Here is a 5,517-nt window from a genome sequence, read left to right as displayed (position 1 = left end):
CTTGTCCTGCACAAGTAGATCGGAAAACTGAGTTTCATCAAGGGGGATCTATTAGGTTAACTTCTTAGGGGTAAGTGTTGAGGACAAAATCGCTATGAGTGAATTTACCAGTGAGATGTTGGCTTAAGGACTGATCTTTAGCCATGATAGCAAAGAGGACTGGATGACCAATAGCAGCAAACTAAGATAACTGCAACTGGTTCAATCTTTTCTGGAGTCAGGGCTGCTGCCTCTATCTTAAGATAAATTGCATCAATCATGTAGGTTACAGAACCCCTATCAGTATCAAAGAAAAGACATTACAGTTTGACATTGTCAATTTCTGAAACTGTCACACAGCTACAGGGAAAGGCTCAGTTAATTCCAGTTTCTCAATGATACAAAGCAGAAAACCAAGATGATAAATCCAAAATGCTGCAAATATTTAAAGTTGAAATATATCAGTTTTACAGATTTGGGGCCCAAATCTATGGTATGAAAAACTTCACCAAAACCTCCTTCAGCAAAAAAAAAAAAAAAAAAGGTTAAAAAGCTCAGAGTCGGAAAGTGTGTCATATTTGTCAAAAAGGAAGGCAAACTCTGGTCTTTTTTTAAATGGCAGGAGTACAACTATACTAACAACAGGTAATTTTTCATTATTTGAGCTTAGTCTGTCCTACTGAGGCTTTAACTTCATTTTCTGCTCTTCATTTTCTAATGCAATTAGTATCTTACATTCAAAAAGCCAGAAATAAATTTAACCTTTTGAGACAAATGAGTTCTTTAAGCCTCCAGGATAGTAAGTCAGAAAGAGCCTTGGAAACACTGCTCTGGGCTACTTTGGCTATTTTTATAAGGAATGTTGCACATCTGCCTGTCCACACGGAGCCGCAGGTCTCACCTACGGGCTCTCCTCACAGCAGCCTCATGCAGCTTCATTTATCTTAGGAGGGGAAGTGTTGGAGTGGAGCCTGCCTGATTCTGGACCTGTGATTCCAAAGTGGACAGAGTCCAAGATTGTCGTTCAGTCCATTAAGCAATCCCTTTTAGCTGAAGGGGTTCATCTATCAATCTCGCTTTTCAGCCAGTAATCTGCTTATTTAGAGGTTTAATTACATTTTCAGGTCACCCAAGCGCTTCTCCTAGATATTTAATAAAATGAGTCCTATTTTATTTCTCACATGTTTTATTTTACATGGGCTATCCAGTATTGGGATGGGGGGAGCAATTACTTATAAAAAGATAAACAAGTGAGATTTCCACTTTCAAAGTGTCCAGAGTTAACACAGAAATTATTTGAGTCTTGGGTACAATGACAATAGCAGATTGATCTAAAACTGCATGTAGCAGCCACCATTCCTGAAACAGAAAGTCAAATATTGATTTCCCAGTGCTTTTATGACCCATTTAACAACAGGCATTTTGGATTGGTTATTTCTTAGGGCCAGAGAGAATTTTCTAGCCAGCTTCCTTCCGAGCTCCTCTTAATTATCTTCTCTGAGAGATAGGTAAAAATTGATGTTCATCCCTGGCTAAACACATGCACATGCACACATACACACAAAACATAAAGGAGGCTGACACACCTTGCCTCTCCTAATACTATCTAAGTTAGCTTGGATGAGTGTATTTAGATATTTTCCAAAATAACTACCAAATTGGGTTAGGGGAGGTCCACTGGATATGTCTGCTAACAAATTCTCACTAATTGACATCAAGCCAGTTAATTTCTATGTAATAAGTGTTGAGTGATTCAGGGCCAGCACCACCAGCCAGGGCTGGGGCTATTCAAAGACCTCTACCTGTTTGGCTCTCAGAACGGAACATTTAATGTTTTGCCAAATTTTCAAAAATGTTGGGAGTAAGAACAGCATTTTTAATCTTTAGCTCTTTGGGCTACTAATTATGTAGCAAAGGGTATAAAGAGGGCTTTACAAATCATTATTTCCATTAGGAAGGTGTTAGAACCCATTCCACCAATGGCACCCCTCCTATTAGCGCAGCTGCTATTCCCAGGGGAGGCGGCCGCTGTGGTGCCGGTTGAAGTGGGGCTTCTGTTCTGTTTCCCCAGCACTTAGAAGAAAAACAAAACAGTCCTAATGAAAAACACATACGGGAAATGCTTTATTATTTCATCATCCTCACCTACTGCGCTCTGGCACAGCTCTGTGATTAGGAAGGACTTTTCCCTTCGTAAGCGGCTGAGTGAGGTGGTAGGAGGCTGATACTCTGTCATTTCCTGTCACATCGTTTTGGAGGAATTTGCTCTTATTTCCTCCTGGCCACATCCCCCTGACACCCATCCCTCTCTCCCCAGCCTCCACATTGGCCACGCGCCCACAGTTCAGTTGTGTTAACTTCAAAACACAGTGTTTTAAGTTGAGGGGAGAGAATCATGGAAACTCTGGGGCACCAAACACAATCAACCTCTAACCTCCTGAAGCTGAGAAACAGGTCAGAACCACCCAGTGGATCCTAACCTCCCGAGAGGGCCAAGGAGCACCACTGCACCAGGAAGACAATGGGTGGTTTTGTTTTGGGGGAGTGGAAAAGGGAGTGCTGAAGTCAGTGGGAATGCTAATTCAGATTACAATCTTTCCATGTGCATATTCTTGACTTTTCACCAGAAAGGACAGTCAGATAGCAGACATTCCCCGAATCTCATTGGATCACTAGCCAGTGAATAACCTCTTTCATTAAAAATGTCTCCATTTCTTTACTTCACACAGGGTGAAACCTGGGTATAATATACAATGCATTTATTCACATGCTTCTCAGCAACCTCTACCACCAAGTAATACAGGCATGGTCAAGCAGGTAGGGCTACCCAGGAAATTGGAATGCATTAGCCCAGACCCAACTGGGGCCACCAATGCCTGTCTGTAGTAGCATACCAGGAACAGTTATTTTCTGTCATTACAGCTTGGCAACTTGGGAACAGTACCATGCCTTCTAATGGAAGATGCTTAATACATATTTGTTAAATGTTCAATAAGTATCTAATTAATTGGGTTGAGACTATATATCAGAGGGCAGAGGGCTAAGCCACCATGCCCTCGTTTTGTGGCAGTGAAAAGTGGGTGCCTTCATGCTGTGCCATTCTGTGGGGGGTCAACACCATGTACCACCATCACTACATAAGAATAATCCTAAAATGTGGCTGTATGGACACTCTTTTTAAATTAAATTTCTATCAAACTGGCTTATAATGGTAGCTGTTTTCTAATTTCTGTTGAACTACCATCGATGGCCTGGGTAATACTGTACTATTACTTAAATGGTTAATTCAATGTGTGGTGTCTTCTCAGTGAATATAAGTTGAATAGACCAATGAATAGTCGGATATTGATATAAGTACAAAGGACCTTGTGTGGGGGTCTTATGGTAGGAATTGGTCTGTGTGTAGCTCTACCTGTACACCGTTTGTCCTGCCTAAATGTAATTCCCAATGGAAATGTAGAAATAAATCATGTAAAGTAGCTTGTCTGATGGAAAATTTTCGATATGAGAACAAAATGATCCTCCAAAGCAGAACTGGGTCAATATGCCTACCACGAATAGATGGCATGAAAGTATGTTCAGGGTATCTGTACTTCATTTTGAAGCACTGATGAATATTATTCATCCCATCATAACTGGTAAACACAAAAGCACTGAAAATCATGAAGATGCTAAATGTGCTAAATGTATGATTATAATGGAAATAAGCTTTTTTTTTTTTAATGTGAAAGAGCTAAAGTAGTAAAAGTGCTGAGAAAAAAACCTAATTCATCAATATGGGATGAAATGTTTGACAGTAAGAATAATTCAGAAGGACAATGAGTATTTATTTGACGTATGGAAAGCTATGCATCTAGACAACAGACAATCGTTGCCAAGAAACTGATAAAATAGGAGCCATTTTGTCTGGGCTATTACAGTGGTTTTCAGCTCTCACTGCACATTTGAATCACCCAAGGAGCTTTTAAAAAAATACCGGTTCTGGGGCCATATTCCAGACGAGTTACACTAGAAGTTCTAGAACTGGGGCACAGGCATCAGCAAGTTTTAAAGCTCCCCATATGATTACAATGTACAATCAAATTTGGGCTGTAGCAATGGTTCTCAAATTTTAGCATCAGAATCACCTGAAGGTTTCATCAAACTACAGCTTGCTGGGCTCAACCTCCAGAGCTTCTGATTTACTAGGTTTGGGGTGAGGGCCAAGAATTTGCATTTCTAACAAATTACCGATTGACACTGATGCTGCTGTTTTGAGGGCACACTTTGAGAACCACTGGACTAGAGGATCAGTGTCCAGATTTGCATCCTATTAATCTGATAATGATTACGAAGAAATCTCAGGGTTTGTTCCTGACTTCATGGTGATAATCCACCTGATAAAATGTATTTTTACCACTTACAGTTGGTTCTTCAGTTTTAAGGGCCACATGAATCTGCACATGGTGAAAGTAAGCCCTGGCACAGGGCGTATGAGATATTGTGGCTGCTAAATTGTTTTCCAAGATGTTTGGGTAGATCATTAAGGAATGTGACTTCCCTCCACAGATTTTCAATGTAGATAGAATTGGTTTGTTTTAGAAGAAGATACTAGATAAGGCATACATCAGTAAGGAGAAGAGAATAGCCGGTTTTAAAGCATGGCAGAATTTTATCTTGGGATCACAAGTTCATACCCTTCCCTCACTTTGGTTTTACTGACAACTGAACTTATAAACTCTCATTTGGAATTTGTATATTAGCCAATGCAAATTTGCTAGGTGTGTGGTACTAAAATTCTGATAAGCACTATAAATTAGAAACAATGAAATGCATTCGAAATTACTTGTGAGAAATTAAGACTTTTAAGAATTTGGCTTTGAAGAGTTAAAAAGTAAGATAAAGACTGTGAGTTAATTACCATGCCAATTACTGTTAATTCCTAGCCAATAACTGTTCTAAGGTAGAGTCTAGGTTTCAATTCCATTGCCATTTCTCCCTGGCCATGTGCCCATCTTCTCACTGCTTCCTGGAGCAGACACAGTCATCACATAAGTGTGGAAGGATTGACCATCTCAGGCGTGCCAGTGAGTATGGCCACCATCACCATCTCTTCTGGTCTCATTCCACTCTTTGCCTTCTGGTCACCTTTGAGTTCTCACAATTCAATAGCAGTTCTGACTTTGTGTGTGTGTGTGTGTGTGTGTGTGTGTGTGTGTGTGTTTAAGACTTATTTTTTAAGACTAGTCAACTGCAGTCGTGAAAAGTGGGAAAAGGGTGGAACAAGGAGTACAATCTGTACCTTACTGTGTGAACAATCCATTGAGATAACTCACTACATTAGGACCAGCCTAACCTTGTGTCTTTTTTTAAACACACGTTCTCCAAAAGAGTCATGCAAACTACATTTCAAATGCTTTGTATTAAGAAATGCAGCTATGTCTTCTTATCTCCTCTTTTAAAAAATATTTTTTAATGAATAGTTAAAATAGTGTAGTAGGCAGCCAGACTGAACGAAATTGTAAGTCCGTTCATGATTTACTGAGGTTTGCTGTGTGC

The sequence above is a fragment of the Colobus angolensis genome, unplaced genomic scaffold (genome assembly GCF_000951035.1).
Source record: "Colobus angolensis palliatus isolate OR3802 unplaced genomic scaffold, Cang.pa_1.0 Scaffold224, whole genome shotgun sequence".
In the NCBI taxonomy this organism is placed as follows: domain Eukaryota; kingdom Metazoa; phylum Chordata; class Mammalia; order Primates; family Cercopithecidae; genus Colobus; species Colobus angolensis.
The sequence above is the reverse complement of the archived record's forward strand: the minus strand, read 5'-3'. Positions refer to the sequence as shown.